At 50.6% G+C, this 23,535-nt stretch overlaps 1 protein-coding gene across 11 annotated transcripts in view; it reads left to right on the forward strand.

Moving 5' to 3' along the window:
• The window catches only part of IL11RA (interleukin 11 receptor subunit alpha), a 103,804-nt gene that overhangs the window by 11,540 nt on the left and 68,729 nt on the right, over nt 1-23,535 (forward strand). Inside the window, exon 1 of one of the 11 annotated variants that reach the window (XM_087927607.1) lies at nt 10,881-11,320. The exons of 9 other annotated variants lie outside the window; for them this stretch is intronic. The gene's annotated coding sequence lies outside the window, so the exon portion shown is untranslated. Of the gene's footprint in view, nt 1-10,880; nt 11,321-20,312; nt 20,416-23,535 lie in introns of those variants that run through there. One more of the 11 variants, XM_087927608.1, reaches the window with a different exon arrangement.

Raw genomic sequence — 23,535 nt, forward strand, 5'->3', positions numbered from 1 at the left:
GATGAGATGGATCTTTGAGGATGTTTTGAACTTTCTTAAGGCAGCGGGAGCTATGAAGCTCTTCCACAGAGGGGAGAGGGCAACCCAGGATCCTCTGAGGGGCAATGACCTTCACCCTCTGGAGTGCTGTCCCATCTGCCCCGGTGCAATGGGCCAACCAGACACAGGTGTGCAATAAGCTGCTGGCAAAGGGAGCAAGACAGGTGGGATTCAAAAACCCTAGCAACTGGTTCACTGCCCGGTTGCTGGATGGGCGTGGCCGTGATGGGCGTGGCCTAACAGAACTCCCGGAAGTACTGGAAGTCCAGAAACGGGCCTGTTTTTGGCTTCCGGCGGGCCTCCAGAGCCTGGGGGAGGCCATTTTCCACCTCCCCGAGGCCTGGGGGAGGCCGGGGCCATTTTTCACCTTCCCCCGGGCTCCGGAGGCCCACCGGAAGCCAGAAATAGACCCATTTCTGGACCTCCAGAAGGCCCATTTTTCCCACTCCCAGAGCCTCCTGCGCTGACCCAGCACTTACCTGTATGGGAAATGGGCTGCGTAGAGACTCCCTGGAGGCTGCCAGGGTCAGCCAGTGGGTTGAAATGCCGATTCGGCAAGCCAGATGGAAACTTAACATCCGGTTCGGCTGAACCGGTCTGAACCAGTATAATCCGACCCCCTGCGGCCAGGGTGAGGGGTGTCCCGGCCCAGGGCTGCGAAAAAGAAAATGCCATTTTAGGCCGCAGCCTTTGCCTTATTTTCTGGAAAGGGGAAGCGGCACCTGTGTTACTCAGGCCTCTCTTTGTCTGTTGCATCTACCTGTAGTCCTCTGCTTAACAACGCTTCCTTTAGTGACCGTCCAAAGTTACAACAGCAGTGAAAAAAAGGGACTTAGGGTCCATTTTCACACTTACGGCCATTGCGACATCCCCCATGGACACGTGATCCACATTCAGAGGCTTGGCGACTGACTCATAGTTATGGCGGTCACGTGATTCCCTTTTGCGACCTCCTGACAAGCAAAGTCCATGGGGAAGCCAGATTCATTTCACGATGGGGTTACTGATGTAACAATGGCAGTGATGCACTTAGCAACCGTGCCAAGAAAGGTCGTAAAACAGGGCAAAAGCTCAGTTAACAAAGGCCTCTCACTGAACAACGGAAACATTGGGCTGAATGGTGGTCCTAAGTCGAGGACGGCCTGTTCTTCTAGATCCCCATCCCGATGATTCAGATAAACCTTGCCTCACTGAGGGAGAGCGACGCTGGAGAGGTTTTTAAAGAGGGCAGTGGGTTTATTTAGCCTGCAGGGAAAGCGGCCGAGGGGCAAACTTTATCCCTGGGTAAAAGGCTCCGCTGGAGGGGGGGGGGCAAGTCCTTTCCGGCACCCGCCCTGGAGAGAACGGACCTGGACCCGTGCCTGGGAGTGACAGGCAGGCGAAGGGCGGATGGGTGCTAGGAACGGATGCTAGGAACTTCCCAAGGTGGGAGGGGGCTTGAGGCCAGCCCCCACTGACCCAAAACAGCCCAAGGGCGGGGAGGGGGGGTCAGGGGGCTCCAATTGCACAGATCCAGGGAAGGGAAAGCTCAGCTGTCCTTGATCAGTAAAGGAGAATATTTGGAGCTGCGGTTGAAATACGGGATCCTTGGGGCTCTCTGAGCTGGATGGTTTTCTTGCAGACGTTTCATGACCCGAACTAAGGAACATCATCAGTGCTAGAAGGGGGGGAGGTTCCATGGAGGAGGAGGAGGAGGAGGAGGAGGAGGAGGAGGAGGAGGAGGAGGAGGACTGTAGGGTCCTTGGTACTTATTTATTATATATTTGATTTCTTAATCGCTTACAAGATAATAGATATAAGAATAAACATAGTTTTGAATACATAAAATGGGTACATATAAGAAAAATAAAAGAAACAATAGGACAGGGACGGTAGGCACGTTGGTGCGCTTATGCATTAGGAAAAGGGTGAGGTCAATAGTAGACAGTCTAAGGTTAAAGTTTTTGGGGTTTGGGGAAGAAACTATAGAGTCAGGTAGAGGATTCCAGACATTGGCCACTCTGTTGCTGAAGTCGTATTTCCTGCAATCAAGTTTGGTGCGGTTAACCTTGAGTTTGTATCTATTGTTTGCTCTTGTGTTGTTATGGTTGAAGCTGAAGTATTCATTGACAGGTAGGACATTGCAGTGTATGGTTTTATATACTATACTTAGATCGGACCGAAGGCGGCGTAGTTCAAGGTTTTCTAGGTCTAGAATTCCGAGTCTGGTGGCATAAGGTCTTCTGCAACGAGGAGAGGAGTGGAGAACTCTTCTTGTGAAATATTTCTGAACTTTCTCAACTGTGTTAATATCAGATACGTAATGTGGGTTCCATATCATTTCATATCATATCATATATCAATTACATAATGTGGTATTCTCCAAGCTTGGTGGTTTTCTTGCAGATGTTTCATGACTCAAACGAGGAAATATCATCAGTGTAAGAAAGGAGGGGTGAATTGGAGGGAGGGGGAGGGGGGGGGGAGGATGGTGGGCTTGTTTTCTCGCACCGCTTGGTCTGGGGTGCGTCACCCGGAGAGGAGGAGACGCTGGAGGGACAACAGGCGGGACCCCTCCCATTCCAGCCGCCAGCAATTTGCACTTGGAACCTGATGGCCAAATCTGGCCCTCGGTTCTGTCTTGGCTTGCTTTTTCCAAGAAGCCACTGAGTTGGGCGATCATTTCAAAGCAATTTATTACTCTGATAAAGTGGGGTCCCTCTGTGAAAAGGGGGATCCTGGAAAAATGGCTTACATTTATGCTTTTATAGGCTACCCAAGAAAGAACTTCAAAGCCAAAGCGGATCGACTGATAAACAGTCATCCGTTCAGTGACATCGCGAGAACCAAAGCCTCCAATAACATGTGGGCAGTGCGTCGTATTCTGAGTCAGAGTAAAAGAAACCAAGGGGTAAGGTCCATTCTCGGGGCTTCGCAAGGTTGGGCTTGAATAATTGCGCTTTTTGTGGGTGTGGAGGTTTGAGGACAGTTGAAATCGAAACTTTTATCGGAAAACGTATTGAACGCTCTCCTGCCAGTCCTGGTTTCCTGAAAGAGGCGCATATCCTGAAGGCTTGCGAGAAACGATCGGCAATATCTTTGAAAAAGGCAAATCTAAAATACAAGAAAACCCAAGTTAGTTAGCCAATGCAACAAGACTACAAAAACCATGTTTCAAGTATTACAAAGTCCATCCTGTGCGTCTCTCAAGCATTCCCAGCTGAGCAGGAGGAAGCCACATGATAATCATCTGAAAGGAACACCCCCCTCAAATTCTGCCTCCCCCTCCCCAGGGCAGTCCCCTGTAACTATGCTGTGGGGGGTCATGCAGACTTATGGGGAGTTCCCTTGATCAGAGCCACACAGGTATTTTACCATCAATGGGTTAAAACAGACTGCAAGGGGAAAGGGAAAAACATAGAATAATGGAGTTGGAAGGGACCCTGGAGGTCTTCTAGTCCAACCCCCTGCTCAGACGGGAGGCCCTATTCCATTTCAAACAAATGGCTGTCCAGTCTCCTTGTGAAAGCCTCCAGGGATGGAGCATTCACACCTTTCTGGAGGCAACTTCTGTTCCACTGGTTAATTCTTCTCACCGTCAGGAAATTCCTCCTCTCTCCTAAATTGGTTCCTTCCTTGATTGGTTTCCTGTTGGGAGACGGATCCAGTCCAATCCCAAGCCAGGAGAACGACGCTGGGGATAAAAGGGAGGCCGGCTGCAGGAAAGGAAGTCTCCGTTTATTGGGTAGCCAGAAACGTCAGCGGCATGTTTTGGGGGTGGCTGACAAAATGGAGTTGAGAGTAGGTGGGCTTTTATATATTCTTTGGGGTCTTTGAGATTGAGATGCCTGTTCCTGTGCAGGAATATGTCCTTTCATATTTTAATGGCTGTTGCCAGATTCCTATGGGGTCATGTAGGGGTCATGGCTGGCTCTACAGGCAAAAGGGGAAATGCAAACCCTAGGTGTTTGTCTGCACTAATCTTGTCGGCTTTGGCCCCTTGCCTACTGCATTGCTTCTTCGGAGTTTCTGGTCTCTCTTTGCTTATGAATAGAGCGACCCGGATACCAAACCTCCATTCCTAAAGTCTGGCCTCTCCATGCTTCTGCTTGAGCCTGTTTTCCTACAGCAGGGAGACTGGGGCTACTTCCTGCCTTTTAAGAAGACGTCGCTTCTCTTCTCCTCCTGCAGAGGAAATATTCTATTCTGCCTCTTTTTAATATTGAGAAGGGAGAATATTTTATTCTGGGGAGGGGGTCTTCCTACAGGGGCTTTGGAGAAGAGCTTGACCCCCGTCCTTTTCTTTGTGGCATCCCCTCAAATACTGGAAGACTGCCCCACAACCCCGGGTCCTTCTTTTCATTAGGTGAGACATAGCCAGTTCCTGCCACCGTCCTTCGTAGGTTTTGAGCTGAGCGTGTGCCAGAACAGAGCCTGTCATTATTTCAAGCCCAGCCACGGAGCCTTGATTGCAGAAGCTCTGTGGTTGGTTAGGGCACGATCCAGGTTTTAAACAAAGGTTGGGAAGAGGCCACTCACTGTCAGGAAAGCTGCGGCTGTTTACTACACAGTTCCAACAGGCTGGATTCCTGCACAGGCAGGTTTTCTCCTAAGAGGACTGGAGTGCGGCTGACCACAGGCCTGGAAAGCTGCTCCAGATTCGAGGGGAGGGGGTGACCCTCTTAGATAAGGAGCCTTTTGTCTAGTGCCTAGAGTCACCCTATCCTATCTAGGCTCTGGGTCAGTAATTGCAGGAGGAGGACTGGCGGGGGGGTGTCCTTGGTGCTCTCTGAGCTTGGTAGTTTTCTTGCAGACGTTTCATGACCCAACTCGGTAACATTGTCAATGCTAGAAGAGAATGAGGTTGGAGGAGGAGGAGGAGGAGGAGGAGGAGGAGGGAGGAGGAGGAGGAGGAGGAGGAGAACTGTGGCATCCTTGGTGCTCTCTGAGCTTGGTAGTTTTCTTGCAGACGTTTCATGACCCAACTAGGTAACATTGTCAATGCTAGAAGAGAATGAGGTTGGAGGAGGAGGAGGAGGAGGAGGAGGAGGAGGAGGAGGGAGGAGGAGGAGGAGGAGGAGGAGGAGGAGGACAACTGTGGCATCCTTGGTGCTCTCTGAGCTTGGTAGTTTTCTTGCAGACGTTTCATGACCCAACTAGGTAACATTGTCAATGCTAGAAGAGAATGAGGTTGGAGGAGGAGGAGGAGGAGGAGGAGGAGGAGGAGGAGGAGGACAACTGTGGCATCCTTGGTGCTTTCTGAGCTGTTGTCTATTTGCAGATGTTTCATGACCCAACTAGGTAACATTATCAGTGCTAGGGCAGCGGGGTTTGCTCTCTGTTTATATCTCTGAGCTTGGCTGTTTTGTGGCAGACGTTTCATGACCCAACTAGGGAGCATCCTCAATGCTGGGAAGGAGTGGGGTTTGCCCAGTGGTGGGGTTCAAATAATTGAACCACCGCTTCTCTGCCCTAATGATTTCTTCCAACAACCAGTTCACCAAACTGGTCAGAAAGTGAACAACCGGTTCTCCCGAAGTGGTGCGCACTGGCTGAATCCCACCACTGGGTTTGCCGGCGGGGGGGGAGGAGAAGAAGGAGGGGACGGAGGGGTCCTCGGTGCTCCCTGAGTTTGCTGGTTTTTCCTTGCCAAGAAGACCTTCGGGTGGCAGCGCCAGGGGAGTTCGCCTGGATAGCTGAATTGGGCATCCAGTTATGAGGCCATGCTGTAAAAAGTGTTGTATATAATTACGTGGGTTGGGTGTATAGGTTTAGCTCTCTTTTGTCGTGTCCTCTTCGTATGCTATTTAGATTTAGATTGGCAGAGTTGGAAGGGACCTTGTAGGTCATCTAGTCCAACCCCCCTCCTCCCAAGCAGGAGACCCTACACCGTTTCTGACAGATGGCAGTCCAGTCTCTTCTTGAAAGCCTCCAGGGATGAAGCTCCCACAACTTCTGAAGGCAACTTCTGTTCCTTTGGTGGATTGTTCTCACTGTCAGAAAGTTTCTCCTTATTTCTAGGACTTGAATCTGTCCTGGACTTTGAGTGTCTTGGAGAATAGTTTGACCCCCTCTTATTTTGGGCAGCCCCTCAAATATTGGAAGGCTGCTCTCCTGCCTCCCCTGGTCCTTCTCTTCCCTAGACTAGCCAGGCCCAGTTCCTGCAACCGTTCTTCATAGGTTTCCATCAGTGGTGGGATTCAATTTTTTTTTACTACTTTACTTCTGTGGGTGTGGCTTGGTGGGCGTGGCAGGGGAAGGATCCTGCAAAATCCCCCTTCCCTCCCCACCCCACTAACCTGCTTTCCAGCTCCCTTCTCCTGGGCAGGGCAACCAAAGGAGACCCAGCCGATCAGCTGGGACTCGACGGGATACAGAGAAGAGATGGGGTTGGCGGGGCCAGTCAGAGGTGGGATTGGCCGGTTCTCCAAACCATTCAAAATTTCCGCTACCGGTTCTCCAGAACTGGTCAGAACCTGCTGCAGAACCACCTCTGGTTTCAGCCTCCCGTCCCTTAATCATCCTGGTTGCTCTTCTCTGCCCTCTTTCTAGAGTCTCAACCTCTTTTTTATAGCATGGTGACCAAAACTGGATGCATTACTCTAGGTGTGCCCTTACTGAGGCTTTACACAGAGTGGTATTAGTACCTGCCTTGATCTTGATTGCATCCCTCTGTTAATTGTCATAAGCTCGTCTGGTGGTTTTTCTGGGCTGGTTTTGCAACTCTGAAAGCGCAAATCTCCCCCTGTCTGCTTTAGAGCCTGAGAGGAGGTCAGGGAGGATCCCTGCTTAGGCCTTCCTCCCCACGTTGGTGCAGCTGCAGGCTAGGCCTTCTCTCATCGGACGGTTCCCTGGGCGGGGACCCTTTTCCTCCAAGTCTTTCTGGCCGGGTTTTCCAAAATCTGCCCCTCTGCTGCCCCATGTCTGAACCCTGAATGCCAGAGGGTGCGGGGGGTGGGGTGCTGTGGGTCATCAGAAAGGGGGGAGTTTTGCTTGTTTTATGAATTTACGGGTAGTTTGGATCGTTTTATGGCTTGCCCTCCCAGCGGAAGGATTTCTGCGTTCCCGACAGCGCCTGCTTTGTGACCGCACTGCGTGGATGAGCGATCGGCCTCACCTCTGCCTCCTAAGCCTCATTTCCCCAACCTTCCTCTTTGTGCTTATCTGCACGGCCATCAGGCAGGGCTCCAGATTGGACCCACCATGGCTTATGTCCTTTGTTTGATGTGGGGATGGTGACGCAACGATGCCTCTTTGTGGCCAGCATCTGAAGGACGTTTACCACACACACACACACACACACGCACACGCACACACAGGGCAGGTTGATGCGGAGAGGCGGCTGTTGCAGGATTTGAGCCTTTTTGTCAAAATGCTTTTTTTTAAAGAAGGGTCGCTTTTTACGCTGGCTCCTGTGGAATTAACCCCTCAAATAACAACCCTGTGGGAGCACATCTGGAATCCTGCGTCCAGTTTTGGTCATCCCATTCTAAAAAAAGATTTGTGAGACTCTGGAAAGAGGGCCGAGAAGAGCAACCAAGAGGATTAGGGGGCTGGAGGATAATGCGTCTAAAGGATGGTTGTTGGAACTGGATGTGTTTGGTTTAATGAAAAGAAGGATTTAGAGCAGTGATGGCTAACCTTTTCGGGCTCCTGTGTCAAAAATTGTGCGTGCGCTTGTATGCTCGCATTCCAGCACCCAGAAGGCAATGCGCGCCCTCCCACACTCCCCTTGCGCATGCGTGCGGAACCCCCCCATACCACCCCTTGTCTGCACTGATCCTCGCAGCTGATTTTCAGCCCGTTTGAGGCGTTTTTCGGCCTTCCAGAGGCTTGAGGAAAACCTCTGCAGGCTTTGCAGGCCGAAAAATGGGCCCATTTTGTCACTTCCAGTGTTTCCAGAACTACAGGAAGTGATGAAAGAGGCCTATTTTTCATCCTGCAAAGCCCTCAGGGGCTTTCCTCCAGCCTCTGGAAGGCCGAAAATCAGCTGTGAGGTGCATGCACGCGCAGTGAGGTAAGTTTGCCCGCGGCTTGTGTGCCGGGACCAATGGCTCTGCGTGCCACCTGTGCCACACGTGCCATAGGTTCGCTATCACGGAGCTGAGGGGTGACATGTTAGCAGACTTCCCCATGATTTGAGGGGCTGCCCCAAAGAAGAGGGAGTCAAGCTATTCTCCAAAGCGCCAGAAGGCAGGACAAGAAGCAACGGATGGAAACTCATCAAGGAGAGAAGCAACCTGGAACTAAGGAGGGATTTATACCATTTTACAGTGGCTTGTTAGGATCGCACTTGGAATCCTGCATCCAGTTTTGGTGGCCATGATATAAAAAAAGATGTTGAGACTCTAGAAAAAGGGCAGAGAAGAGCAACCAGGAGGATGAGGGGGCTGGAGGATAAAACATACGACGAATGGCCTCAAGGAATTGGATATGTCTATTCTAATGAAAAGAAGGACCAGGGGAGACATGATAGCGGACTAATATTTGAGGGGCTGCCCCAAAGAAAACGGGGTCCACAGTCCACCTATTCTCCAAAGCACCCGAAGGCAGAGAAGCCACAGATGGGAACTCCATCGAGGAGAGAAGCAACCTGGAATTGAGGAGACAATTTCTTGACCGTGAGGACGATTGACTCGTGGAACGGCTTCCCTGCAGACCTTTTGGGTGCTGCATCCCTGGAGGTTTTGAAGAAGAGGTTGGATAACCACTTGTCTGGAATGACATAGGATCTCCCCCTCAAGCAGGGGTTGGACTAGAAGACCTCCAAGGTCCCTTCCAAGTCTGTTATTCTGTTGTTTGCTCAGCCGCAATGAACCAGGTGTGCGGCCTTTGGGAAGCGCAAAGACTTCTGTGCCACGAAAATGCCAGAGGTTGATCTCAGAGAAGAGGGAGGCAGATAGGGGTTTATCGGCAGGGTCTTTTGTACGGTGGCTCCCCTCCCCCATATGCCCCACCAGCAGCTCCCGGCCAGGAGGATGAGGAGCTTCAGCGCGAAGCTGGCTGGGCTGCCCCGGGAGGCTGCGGAGAAGGTGCTGTGGGTTAATCTCTGGACTTAGCCGTCTTCCCCTGGACGTGCCTGGTGCTGGCTTCTTCCCCTGCAGGGTCCCTCATTTTTCTTCCTTTCCTGACAGCTTTTATTCCCTCCACCCCACCCACTCTTTGAGTGGTGCTGCAGACCCAGCGGCCGTTTTCCTTCGCCCAGGAATGCCAGGGGTCGGCCATGCCTGGCAAATATTTGCAGATCCTTCAATTAGATAAGGTCTCCTCTCTCCCGCCCCCCAAAAACTTTCCTGCAGCTCTGGATGCCTGTAAGACCCTTGGAGTGTCTCTGCTTGACTTTTCCCGGCTTCCCTGACAGGGACCAGACTCCACGCGCCTGTTAAAAACCGCCTGTTCTGGGGAAAAACCTTCCGGCAGGGCAGTAAATCGCCCTCCTCTTTGCAGAAGGGAGCGGCTCCAAAGGGCCGGGTGGAATCGCCAGTGGGATTCCTGCCTGCCTCCCTTCCTGTAGAGGTGGAGGGTCTGTGGATTGTCCCCACGGAGAATCAGGGTTGGGAGGGGCCCCTGTGGCCCTCAAGGCCACCCCCCCCAACCTTCTGGGAGGGAGGGGAGGGGGAGGAAATAAGAAAAAGAAAGAAGAAGGAAGGAAGGAAGGAAGGAAGGAAGGAAGGAAGGAAGGAAGGAAGGAAGGAAGGAAAGGGAGAGAGGGAGGGAGGGAGGGGGGAAGAAGGAAAGAAAGTGAGGGAGGGGAGAAGGAAAGAAAGCGAGGGAGGAGAGGGTGGAAGGAAAGGAAGGGAGGGAGGTAAGGAAAGAAGGAAGGAAGGAGAGGGAGGGAGGGAAGAAAGAAGGAAAGAAACAAGGAAGAAGAGGGAGGGAAGGGAGGGAGGAAGGAAGGAGGTAAGGAAAGAAAGAAAGAAAGAAAGAAAGAAAGAAAGAAAGAAAGAAAGAAAGAAAGAAAGAAAGAAAGAAAGAGACAGAGAGAGAGAGAGAGAAAGGAAGGAAGGAAGGAGAGAGAGAGAGAAAGAAAGAAAGAAAGAAAGAAAGAAAGAAAGAAAGAAAGAAAGAAAGAAAGAAAGAAAGAAAGAGAAAGGAAGGAAGGAAGAGAAAGGAAGGAAGAAAAAAAGAAAGGAAGAAAGAAAGGAAGGAAGGAAGAAAAGAAAAGAAAGAAAGAAAGAAAGAAAGAAAGAAAAGAAAAGAAAACAGAACAGAATAGAGCCGGGCAGCCTGCATCTCCAGAAGGAAGCAGACTTTTTCATTCTCTTCCTTCTTGGCTCATCAAAGCTCCTCGTAAAAGTTTTACAGGGAAGATAAAGGAGGAGGCAGCTTCTGTAGGAAATGCGCAGATGCCAAGCAGCAGCCTTGACCCTCCCCTCCTCCCCCCTCCTCCTCCCCCCTCCTCCTCCCCCCTCCTCCTCCCCCTTCCTGCAGACGGAGGCTTCCACCCAGCACCCCATCTGGGAAAGGACGGTGCTGGGGGATGGGTGGGGGGCCAAACTCGTGTATTTACCCCTGGGATTGGGGTGGGGGTGGGGGAGGGGAGGCTGGGAAGTCAACTCCTAAGCCAGAAGGTCTCCAATCTTGGCCACTTGAAGACTTGTGGGCTGGGGAATTCTGGGAGTTGAAGTCCACAAGTCTTCAAGTGGCCCAGTTCCCCATCAAGACACAGTGGTCTCACCTGCCTTTTAGGAAGACCGGGGTGTAGCTCTTCCAACCTCTTGCTCACAGGGAGTCCTCAACTTATGACGGGACGCTCTTGGAAGCTCCGACCCCCGCTCCCTGGGGCTACTTATAACCTGCTTCCGAAGTTCCAATGGCGCCCTCCCCAGGGCAGGTGGTGTAACGGCAACCCCAGCTGCGCCCTCTCCAAAGGTGGCCAACCCAGCTGGGCAGAACCTTCGCACGGCCCAAGGGGCCCCATGTAAGACCGTCCCTGTCTCCTGCCTGTCCTGGGGAAGGGGTGGGGGTGTCTCTCCCCACGGCCAACCCCCCCCCATTTGCCAGAGCTCCCCGCATAATCCGGCTAAACCGGGCTGTCTTGTGAGAGCAAAGGCAGATCCGCCGCCCTGCAAGGCGGAAACTTTGAGGAGGCTTTGCGCTCAGCCAGATCTTTTGCCCTGGATTAGGAAAACATTCGTCCTTTGCTCTCCCGCCGACTCCAAGACGGAACCTCAAAGACGTGAGTGACTAATCCTTCCTTCGGCTCTGCTTCCTCCTCACCGGACGGAGCCACGTGGGACGGAACCCGTGGGCCTCCTGCACTGGCCCAGCGCTGCTTTGATCGCTCCTGGTTGCTCGATGGGTGAGTCCTTGGAGACTCGGTGTAGTAGTTAGAGCTAGAAACTGGGAGACCGGGAGTTGTAGTCCCACTGCCATGAAATCTGACTGGGTGACTTTGGGACAGTCAGCAGGAGGTGGTGAGTTCTAGTTTCTCTTTAGCCATGAAAGCTAGGTGGATGACTTTGGGCCAGTAACTTTCTCTGCATCCAACTTACCTCGCAGGGTTGTTGTCTGGAAATTAGGAGGAGGGAGGTGTGTTGGATAGGGTCACCGCCTTGAGTTTGGTCTAGTGGCACCAGGCTAGAAAGGGTGAGGCTGTGAGTTCTAGTCCTCACTTAGGCACGCAAGCCAGCTGGGTGACTTTGGGCCAATCACCAGGAGACGGTGAGTTCTAGCCGCGCCTTAATCTTGAAATCTGACTGGGTGACTCTGGGCCAGTGACCAGGAGACGGTGAGTTCTAGTCCTGCCTTAACCTTGAAATCTGACTGGGTGACTCTGGGCCAGTGACCAGGAGACGGTGAGTTCTAGTCCTACTGCCATGAAATCTGACTGGGTGACTCTGGGCCAGTGACCAGGAGACGGTGAGTTCTAGTCCTACTGCCATGAAATCTGACTAGGTGACTTTGGGACAGTCAGCAGGAGGTGGTGAGTTCTAGTTTCTCTTTAGCCATGAAAGCTAGGTGGATGACTTTGGGCCAGTAACTTTCTCTGCGTCCAACTTACCTCGCAGGGTTGTTGTCTGGAAATTAGGAGGAGGGAGGTGTGTTGGATATGGTCACCGCCTTGAGTTTGGTCCAGTGGCACCAGGCTAGAAAGGGTGAGGCTGTGAGTTCTAGTCCTCACTTAGGCACGCAAGGCTGCTGGGTGACTTTGGGCCAATCACCAGGAGACGGTGAGTTCTAGCTGCGCCTTAATCTTGAAATCTGGGTGACTTTGGGCCAGTGACCAGGAGACGGTGAGTTCTAGTCCTGCCTTAACCTTGAAATCTGACTGGGTGACTCTGGGCCAGTGACCAGGAGACGGTGAGTTCTAGTCCTGCCTTAACCTTGAAATCTGACTGGGTGACTCTGGGCCAGTGACCAGGAGACGGTGAGTTCTAGTCCTGCCTTAACCTTGAAATCTGACTGGGTGACTCTGGGCCAGTGACCAGGAGACGGTGAGTTCTAGTCCCACTGCCATGAAATCTGACTGGGTGACTTTGGGACAGTCAGCAGGAGGTGGTGAATTCTAGTTTCTCTTTAGCCATGAAAGCTAGGTGGATGACTTTGGGCCAGTAACTTTCTCTGCGTCCAACTTACCTCGCAGGGTTGTTGTCTGGAAATTAGAAGGAGGAAGGTGTGTTGGATAGGGTCACCGCCTTGAGTTTGGTCTAGTGGCACCAGGCTAGAAAGGGTAAGGCTGTGAGTTCTAGTCCTCACTTAGGCACGCAAGCCAGCTGGGTGACTTTGGGCCAATCACCAGGAGACGGTGAGTTCTAGTTTCTCTTTCTCTTGGTCTGAGATGGTATACGGTCTCCTGCCTTGGGCAGGGGGTTGGACTAGAGGACCTCTAGGGTCGCTTCCGGCCCTGTGATTCGGTGTCCTACATTCTTTCCCTAAGGAAAAAATTGTCTGTAGAGGGAAGGAAGAGTTCTGCCACACACACACACACACACACACACGCACGCACGCACGCACGCACGCAGGCAGGCAGGCAGGCAGAGAAGAGGCGGATCTCTAGGGAAAGACCAGAGACGAACCTTCTGCTGGCTGGGCCTTGGAAGCAGCTGAATTTTTATCCTGATTCCCACAACATCCTTCAGCCGCCCGTGTCAAGCCAGGCTTCCTTGGGGGTAACCTTGATTAGATTGTTACGGTTGAGCATCCAACCCACTCGGTAAATTTATGGCTCAATCTATTCTGCACAGCCAGGCAAGTGTGCAGCCTCAGTGCGTGCGGAAGGAAGGCCAAACCTGCAGTGCGCCTCCCCTCTTCTTTCCCCCACCTTCACAAGGGCCCCTTTCTCTCCTCCCCTCCCTCCCCTGAGCGGAGGGGTAGGCCCAGCACAAGGCATTTGCACCCTGTGCCTAAGTCACTTGTTATATAAACCTGTTGAGTAACCTTGTGGTTCGGCGTATTAAGCAACATCCAAATCAAATCAAAACATTTATGGTCAATGCACAACATGTGTACAAGGAAATTGCAAAAAGTAACAATAAAAATTTGCAACAAAAAAAAAATTGCATAAAGTAATAATAAAAAAACACCGAACAAATAAACCGAAGTGTAAGTCAGAGGTTGTGGGGGAATGTCATCCGGTGTCCCAGGAAGGAGGAGCTGCTTCCCGGAATACAAAGCGGCAGCAAAACTTGGAATGGTTTGGTGGAGCAAGGAAGGAGCTTCCCAACAGTTAGGCAGATGGTGGCTTTAGTCTGGCAAGATTCTGTCCGTAGGTGAGCGACGATAAAGAAACTACAGGTAGTCTTATCTTACGACAGTTTCTGACAGATGGCAGCCCAGTCTCTTCTTGAAAGCCTCCATGTGTGAAGCTCCCACAACTTCCGAAGGCAACTTCTGTTCCAGGGGTTGATGGTTCTCACTGTCAGAGAGTTTCTCCTTATTTCCAGGTTGAATCTCTCCTTGTTCAGTTTCCATCCATTGTTCCTCATCTGGCCTTTGGGTGTCTTGGAGAATAGTTTGACCCCTTCCTCCTCTCTGGGGCAGCCCCTCAAATATGGGAACATTGCTTTCCTGTCTCCCCTGGTCCTTCTCTTCCCTAGACTAGCCAGGCCCAGTTCCTGCAACCGTTCATTCATATGTTTGAGCCTCCAGTCCCCTCATCATCCTGGTTGCTCTTCTCTGCATTTTTCCAGAGTCTCAACATCTTTTTTATAGTGTGGTGACCAAAACTGGATGCAGGACTCTAGGTGTGGCCTTACTAAGGCTTTATAGAGTGGTCTTAGGACCTCCCTTGATCTCAGTTGTATCCCTTTGTTAATGCAATTTAGGATTGCATTGGCTTTTTTGGCGGCGGCTGCACACGGCTGGCTCCTATTTAGCTGGTTGTCCACTAAGACTCCAAGATCCCTCTCCCAGTTCCTGCTATTGAGCCTGGTTTCACCCAATCTGTATGTGTCCTTTTGGTTTTTCTTGCCTAAGTGCAGGACTTTACTCTTCTCTCTATTGAATTTCATTTTGTTAGATCGGGCCCAGTGTTCTAGTCTATCAAGATCCATCTGGATCCTGAGCCTATCTTCTGGGGTATTGGCTATTCCTACCATAGACGTAGACTTCTTTATTGGCCAAGTGTGATTGGACACACAAGGAATTTGTCTTGGTGTAAATACTCTCAGTATACATAAAAGAAAAGATACATTTGTTAAGAATCAAGAATCATAACGGAAAACACTTAATGATAGTCATAGGGGACAATCCACAAGCTTAGTATCATCTGCAAATTTGATAAGTTCCCCTTCTATTCCCTCATCTAAGTTGTTAATGAAGTTATTGAAGAGTCCTGGGCCTAAGATGGCACCCCACTGCTTACTTCCCTCTGTGTAGATGTAGACTCATTAAGGACTACTCATTGAGTAGGTTTGTCAGCCAGTTGCGAGTCCATGTTGGTTCGTCGGACAGCCCCTTGCCAACGTCCAAATGGGTTAACAGCAGGAGCCCTTGGGTGTGAATGCAGCCTCCCTCCTTCACCCGTTCACACACTATGTTGCCTTCTAAGGATTTGAGGCATTTTAGGGGGATGAGTCCAGCGTAAATCCCTGCTGGAAATATGCAAAACAACACAACTGCTTGACAGCAGAAATAGCCAAACACCGCCGTGTACGATATATTATTTTTAAAACCCCAGAGAGCTAAGCAGCACATCGAATAAGGCAGGGAGGCCCAGGATTGCCAGGGCCTTCCTAAAAAGGAAGTCTACGGGTGGCAGGTCTGTCCTGGGAAGAACGGCCGGCCGGAGGCTCCGGGTTCCAATTCCTGGGGATTTGCTCCCAAGGTACCTGCTGAGCCTCTTTTCGGAATGGACCCACTTTCTGGATTCACTGAGTCTGTGGAGCCAGCAGCTAACCCACAACTTTGAGCCCACAATCTCCGTGGCTGAGAGAGACAGCGGCTAAGAGAGTTTTGCCCCCATTTTACGACCTTCAGGGCCATTGTTCATGCAACAGTCTTAAGTATGAGAAACGGCCGTAAGTTGTTTTATTCCAGCACCGTCGTAACTTTGAACAGTCACCAAATGAACTGTTGTAAGTCCAGGTAGTACCTGTAGTGGAATTAGTGCCTGCAGTGCCTAAAAATACTCCAAACGTTTTGAAGGAACCAGCCAGCCCGCTCATTTGAGCCAATGGGAGTTTCTGGGCTTTTGGCTGACCTGGGTTAGGTGTGTTGTCTGAACGTGGCTGAGAGCTGGGAGTCTTTGTGCGTTTTGACCCAAACGTTGCAGGCTTGGAATTGCATCTGGAGTCATGCTGAAAGGTGCTATGGCTGATTCAGTGCCACAGCTGGAGCCCAGGCTGGTAGCCCCGGGGGTCCCGCTTGGGCCAAGTTGTCCTTGAAGGAGAAGAGCCCTTGGCAAAGGCTCCAGTGGGGAGAATTGTGGTTCGCCAACAGCCAGTGGAGCTGGCAGCAGAGTTGGACAGTGGGGAAGAACATGAGCCTGTCCGGGAATCTGGGAAGGGCTCGGATGAGGGATTTGCATCCGATGCAGAGTTGGGGCCAGGACCATCTGGAAGTTATGTGCAGACTCCAGAGTCTGACATCAGCAAGGCAGAGGAACAGAAGGAGCCTGTTCCCAGTGCGTGCATGTGCAGAGCTGCCAGAAGGCAAGAACAGTTAAGACAAAAGGGGTGACTCGGGAGTAAGGCTTGGAGGTGATTGCCCCCTCCCACAAGACATAAAGGAGGAGCAAAGGGACATGAGCCTTTGCAGGAAGCAACTTTGTTCGTACTGATCGGTTTAAAATCTGAAGCTCTATGTTGAATTTGTGCTTGGTTTGGCCTCGTATAACTAATTGGACATTTAGTCATTAGCAGCATTTCAAGGAAGATGGAGGTGGGTGCTTATCAGACTTATCCCGAAGGATTGTGGCAGTCTTACGTGGGACTATTACAAACTGTTTGAGACTCATTACAGGCCGTGAATGACTAAAATCCACAGCCGTTGAAATAAAAAGGAAGGTTTTGGGGACTAATACGTGTTTGTTAATGTCTCAGGAAGCCTTGGTCGGAACAGGGAGGCAGTGGAGTCAGGAGTCGCCAGGGGTAGCCAGCTGACCAAGGGTGAGCGGGGCTCAACAACGCATCACAGAAAAAATTTTTCTTAAGTTCTAGATCCACTATTTTGAAAGACTGGAGTGAAATGAAGTGAAAAGTAAAATGGAGTGGAGTGGAGTGGAGTGGAATGGAATGGAAGGAAATGATGTGAAGTGAAGTGGAGTGGAGTAGAATGGAGTGAAGTGAAGTGAAAAGTGGAGCGGAATGAACTGGAGTGGAGTAAAGTTTGTCAAGCGGAAATCAGGAAACTCTACAGAAGGCATTTCCTGCACCAGGGTGGGTCTGGCTGACCTCTGAAGGACCTTGACTGAAACGTGGCCTCCATGAACCAGACCTTCTCCTTCCTTGACTTTGGGGGAGTAAGGTGGCCTCCCGAGAAGAGCCCACAGAGGTCCCAAGATTCAGCACCCCAGGTGGCCTGGTGGGACATCAAGAAGCCCACCTGAATCATTGAGGCACAGAAGCAGCTTCCCCTGGGCACCTCCAGCTCGAGCTACAGGGCCCATCAGCCCCGGTCAACAGACTCTGGTTGCTGCCTGGCTAGAGAAGCCTATTTGGCCAGCCGGGGACCCCTTGTAGCCCAGGGGTCTTTCCAAGAAGCCCCCGCCTCGAGCTTGGCTCTGCTCTGCCCACAGGCCCCTGGAACTCCCCGGGGTTTCCCGATGCCAGTGAGGAAAGCACCGGGCTGGGCCTTCCCACCGGAGATGGTGAAGCGTACCGGTTTGGCCCGGTTCACACGAACCGGTAGTAAAAAAACCAGCTACCGGTTCGGCCAAACCAGCATTTCTTTGCTTTTCTTTTTTCCGCCCAACAATCAGCTGTGCTAGGATCCCCCTCGCTGTCTGACTGCTTCACCCAGGAGGCTTCTGAGGCCCAGAAGGCAAAAAGGGGCGCACGGGTGGGGGTGCTGCAAAAAAAAGAAAGAAAGAAAGAAAAAAAGAGGAGGAGGAGGAGGAGGAGGAGGAGGAGGAGGAGGAGGAGAAAAGAAGAAGAAGAAGAAGAAGAAGAAGAAGAAGAAGAAGAAGAAGAAGAAGAAGAAGAAGAAGAAGAGGAGAGGAGGAGGAGGAGGAGGAGGAGGAGGAGGAGGAGAGGAGGAGGAGGAGGAAGAAGAGGAGGAGAAGAGAAGAAGAAGAAGAAGAAGGAGGAGGAGGAGGAGGAGGAGGAGGAGGAAAGAAGAGAAGGAGAAGAAGAAGAGAGAGGAGGAGAAGAAGAAGAAGAAGAAGAAGAAGAAGAAGAGAGAAGAGGAGAGGAGGAGGAGGAGGGAGGAAGAAGAAGGAGGAGGAGGAGGAGGAGGAGGGAGGAGGAGGAGGAGGAGAGAAGGAAGAAGAGGAGAAGAAAGAAGAAGAAGAGGAGGAGAAAGAAAGAGGAGGAGGAGGAGGGAGGAGGAGGAGGAGGAGGCCACACCTACCCAGTCACATGGACATGCCTACCTAACCACTCCCACCTAGCCACGCCCACAGAACCGTAATAAAAATATTTGCATCCCACTCCTGTGATGCAGGGGCTGGAACCCCCTGGATGTGTGTGTGTGTGTGAAGAATCCAGTCTGCTTTCTCTCCTGTTTCAAAAAAATGCAGGTTCATCCTTTTTAAAAAAAAAAATTATTTTATTTTAATACAAACAATCCATCTTCCATTAAGTAGTATGTCATCTGAGTACAAATATCTTGTGCAATAACAATTAAATTTTACAGTTCTATCCATTATTTATCTACTCTTGCCCTAATATTGATATATACATAACATATCTAATACTGTCACAAGCCTCATCAGCGTTTAATTCTATTACTGTGTTTTCTATATTTCACTAATCTTTTATTTCTGTCTTTCGTATTTATTCTCTCGCCGTCGGTAGAATAGTTTCCCGTATCGTGTAATGCTCAGTTTGTTCCTTCTCTTTAATTGCAAGCGTTAACCTGTTCATTTTGCGCATTCTAATATTTTCCTCATCATCCGTAGGAATCTCTTCACTTTTCCAATTTTGTGCAAATAAAATGCAGGTTGATGCCAGTCACTCTCAGTGGCCTGTTGTGGGTTGAGAGGCATCCGGCCAAAGATAGCAAAAGTCTGCCTTGCCTTCTCCTTCCCTCGCCTGTCCCCCTCCTCCTTCCTCTCCCTGCAAGCAGGCAGGAGGGGAGTCCACGGGCCTCTGGTCACAGAGCATTTGCGCTTCTCCCCCAAGGGGGTGACCAGGAGGGCAGCCAAGCTCCAAAGGAGGGAGTTTCAAGCTTGGCGACTGAAAAAATGCACCGATGGACTTCCACTCGCAGTACGACGGTCGGGGAACTCTGGGGCTGGAAGTCCACATGCATATTCTGGTCAACCAGTTTGAAAAACCCGGCTCTAAATGGGAACAGAGTCGCTTTGGACAATGAGACGGGAAAAGCAGAAATTTCATAAATCTCTCTCTATATAAAAGCGAAATTCCACTCATGGATCATCGCAAAATCTCCAGAACCGTAAAGCCTACAAGCTTGAAATTTGACCCGTAGGTTCTTCTTGGCTTCCAGGGGCTCCCTAAGAAAGGAATTTTCAAAATGACCCTCAGAGCATTTAGAGTATTTCCTATATTATTATTATTATTATTATTATTATTATTATTATTATTATTATTATTATTATTATTATTATTATTATTATTAACATGCTCTGATGCTAAGGAGTTCTACTCCCCCTCCCCACCTGGAAAGAAATCTCTTCCAAAGGCAAAACACAAGCAGAGGAGTTTCAGTTTCACAGCACCAAGCCGCTTTAGTACAGAACGGTTGAGCTAAGCCACGCCCAGGCTCCTTGCTGTCTCCTTCTTGCTCACACAGCAAATACTCTTTCAGTTTCTAAGCAGCCCTCCACTCTCTCACACACTGACAGGACGCTAGCCAGATGAATACCGACGGAGGCTGGTAGGCAGAGGCAGAATTTTCTCCCCCTTATTTTCCTCCCCCAAAACTAAGCCCGACCACACAGTTTCCTAGCGAAGCACGGGGATCGAGCTAGTAAATAGATAAACAGAGAATAAGCCTCAAGGAACGAGGGCTTCTTTTTGAGCTGGGGGGATGGGGGAGAGAAGATGTTGGGTGTCTCTTCTCTCTGTGGTGGCTTTCGGGGAGATGAATGTGGGTCTCTCTTGAGCCTTGGAAAAGGTGGAGATGCCACCTGGCTCTCTGTGGGATTTGGCTGCAGCCACTCATGAGGGGATCTACGGCTGCGTCTTTCTCGTTGCCCACATAAGCAACCTTTGCTGTTGGATTTTTGCTTTCATTTTTGCTTGTTTGCTTGTTATTATTATTATGGTGGTTAATCTTTGGTTAGATTCACAGTCGTTGGGGCTGGTTGGTAGCTCAACAGCTCGAGTCCTAACCAAGGACCCAGGAACTGTTCAGGTAGCGTCGGAGGATATAAGCTGTTCCAAGTAGGGTGGTTTTTTCGTAGAATCAGGGTATTCAAGTCTGATAAATTCAGGATTTCCAAATAGCGAGGCAGCCCTTTCGGTATGGCTCCAAGGGCTCCAGCTACAATTGAGGTTACACACAATTTCTTTTTCCAAAGTCGCTCAACTTCAATTTGTAAGTCCCGATACTTTGTGATTTTTTTCTTGTTGCACGTCCACGGGCCTCACCAGGTATTGCAATGCCAACGAACCAAACCTTTTTCTTTTCAACTTTTGTTCTGTCAGGCGTGTTGTGGGCCAAGGGCCTGTCCGTCTGAATTCCGAAGTCCCACAAGATCCTGACTTTTTCATTCTCCAGGATCTTCTCAACCTGATGATCCCAGGAACTGTTCCTAGACTCAAATCCAAACTTTTGGCACAGTTTGCAGTGAATGATTTTAGCAACTCGGTTATGGCGTTCTAAGTGGTCAGTTTGTTTATATTATTATTATTATTATTATTATTATTATTATTATTATTATTATTACACACAAAAATGACAGTATACACAGCAAACGAGATAACCAGGCTTTCGTATCACGAATCACTAGTCGAACCCTTCCCGAGTGTTTAGGACTGCGTGATGTATCGCCGGATTATGCGAGCAGATTCCAGTAAGGTGGCCTTCTGCAGCTGACCATATTATTATTATTAGTAGTATTAGTAGTATTAGTAGTATTAGTATTAGTATTATTAGTATTGTTGTTGTTGTTATTGTTATTACGCTGTCCATCATCCCTAAAGGGGTCTCTTTAAGGGCACTTTAAGAGCAGTTTAAGAATATTAAGGATGTTAGAAAAAGCCGCTCGGTCCGACGTCTTTGGGCAAAGGTTGCCTGTTCCTCTCTGTAGCCCCAAGCTTTGAATGGGCCTGCTACGAATTATATCCACTCCCTGCCGCCTCCCCATAACTCCCCCCGCTCCGACCTCACATGTTTCATAGTTTCTCCCCTTTCTTCCAACTCCTGCATCTGCCAAACCTTTGCAGAAACCCAGATGCTGCGTCTGGAAAGCATTTGGAGGGCGGGAGGGTAGCGAGGGGAACCGATATTCCTACCTTTGTATTCATTTATTGCCTTTATTTATTTGCCAAGCAAGCGTTGGATGAAAGGTATAAGTATGAACGTGATTATGAATACATGAAATGGATAGGGATAAAAGGAAGACATTAGGACAGGGAGGGTAGGCAAGTTGGTGCACTTACGCAGGGTGGGCTTTGGCGTAGAAATCGGCGCGCACACAAAAACACACTCGTGTGTGTGTGTGTGTGTGTGTGTGTGCAGGCGCGCAACCACAGGCGCCTACGAGATGGCAGAAGGGATGGTTGCTGGAGGCCCCCAGCTCCCTTCCTCCTTCTGAGGCTCTTTTGAAGTCCGGAGAATTTGGAGGAGTCGTGGGAGGGGGGTGTCTTTTCAGGGAGACCCTCCCCACCCCCGCCCTGCACCCCCTCCTCTGCTCAGAACCCCATTTCGATTTGAAGCTCACTTTGCAGCCAGGCTGAACGTGGGAGCTCTGTATAGGCTGAAAATTGGAGGGGGCACCCCTGGGTCGGGGGAGGCTGCTAGGGACCCAGGGATGCCCATCAAAAGCTGGACGAGCTTTGATTGCACCCCGGCCCCAAAGGTTAGTGGGGCAAAGGGGCAGTGAACAGGGGGGGGGCTGGCTGGGGGACCTTCCGTCTGTTGGGCCCAGAGCCATGGAGAAGGGGCCAAGGGGCAGTGGAGGGACCCAAAACCAAAAGGGATGGATACTGGGAAAGCACCAGATAGTAGATAATCAGAATTGGGAGGGAGCTTGTAGGTCATCTAGTCCAACCCACCCACCCCATGCCCAAGCAGGAGACCCTACACCATTTCTGACAGGTGGCAGTCCAATCTCTTCTTGAAAGCCTCCAGGGATGAAGCTCCCACAACCTCCGAAGGCAACGCCTGTTCCATCGGTTGATGGTTCTCACAGTCAGAAAGTTTCTCCTTATTTCTAGGACTTGAATCTCTCCTTGTTCAGTTTCCATCCATTGTTCCTTGTCTGGCCTTCGGGGGCTTTGGAGAACAGCTTGACTGCCTCTTCTTTGTGGCAGCCCCTGAGATATTGGAAGGCTGCTCTCCTGTCTCCCCTGGTCCTTCTCTTCACTAAACTAGCCAGGCCCAGTTCCTGCACCCGTTCTTCATATGTTTTAGCCTCTCATCCTCCTGCTTGCTCTTCTCTGCCCTCTTTCTAGAGTCTCAACCTCTTTTTTATAGCCTGGTGACCAAAACTGGACGCAGTACTCTTAGGTGTGGCCTTACTAAGGCTTTATAGTAGAGTGGTATTAGCACCTCCCTTGATCTCGACTGTATCCCTCTGTTAATGCAATTTAGCATTGCGCCAGCATTCCCCAAAGTGCCAGATAAGGTCCCATCATCCCCAGCCAGGGCTGGGATGGCCTTGGCAAGCCCTGGTTCCTTGGCATGTCGGTTGGTGAGCCGTTCCAACAGTCTTGGCAGCCGGTAGCTCTTCTTGGCGGGTTCGGGCACAAAGAGGGTCCTTGTTTTGCGGTTGTCCAAAGAGCCTTTGCAGGAGGGGGAGAGAGAGGGAGGGAGGGAGGGAGGGGCCCTCTGCAGCCAGGGAATATGGCCATCACTATGCAGGGAGGGTTCAGCCCCCAAGAAAGACCCCCACCCCCACCCCCCGGCTACGTGCCACTGAGTGAGGCTGCCAGGTTTCCCACTTCACAGATTCATGCAGACGAACACGTTTGTGATTCTCTTTGGGCCTCGCCTCCGTTTTCCTTTCTCCTCCCCACTTCCCTGCCCTGCCTGCTATTTACAGGTAGTCCTTGACTTACAGCAGTTCATTTAGTGACCTTTCAAAGTGGCTTTGGCACTGAGAAAAGGGACTCATGATAGTTTTTCACACTTAATGACCGCCGCAGCATCCCCGCAGACACGTGGTCCAAATTCAGACGCTTGGCCACTGACTTACGTTTATGACCAGGGGTTGGACTAGAAGACCTTCAAGGTCCCTTCCAGCTCTATTCTGATTGATTGAACCCTTCCTCAAGCAGGGGACTCGATACCATTCTGGACAAATGGCTGCCCAGTCTCCTCTTGAAAATCCTCCAGTGATTCAAACTTTTTAACAACCGGTTCTGTGGGCGTGGCTTAGTTGATGGGCGTGGTTTGGTGGTCATGTGACTGGCTGGGCGTGGCCTACTCAACATCCCTCACATCGAGGCACGCATCTCCTCGCCTAGCCTCTCGTGACTGTGGGGATGCTGCAACAGTCATAAGTGTGAAAAATGGTCATAAGTCACTTTTCCCAGTGCCGTTGTCACTTTGAATGGTCCCTCCACACAAACAAAGGACCAGCAAAGGAGGGGAAAAAAACTCCAGAGAAGTTTCTGTGAGACAGGAAGTCCAGTCCTGCCAAGAATGTAATCAGGGTTAACGGGAGAGGCAGTTTCTGTAAGCAACACCAGAATGTTTCCTTCCTTACAGGATTAGGCCAGTAATTTCTTCTAACTGGTTCTCCAAACTGCTTAGACTGTTAACAAGCGGTTCTAGCAAATA

The sequence above is a fragment of the Pseudonaja textilis genome, chromosome 2, assembly GCF_049901715.1.
Source record: "Pseudonaja textilis isolate UNSWEBS1 chromosome 2, rPseTex1.2, whole genome shotgun sequence".
NCBI classification, from domain to species: Eukaryota; Metazoa; Chordata; class Lepidosauria; order Squamata; family Elapidae; genus Pseudonaja; species Pseudonaja textilis.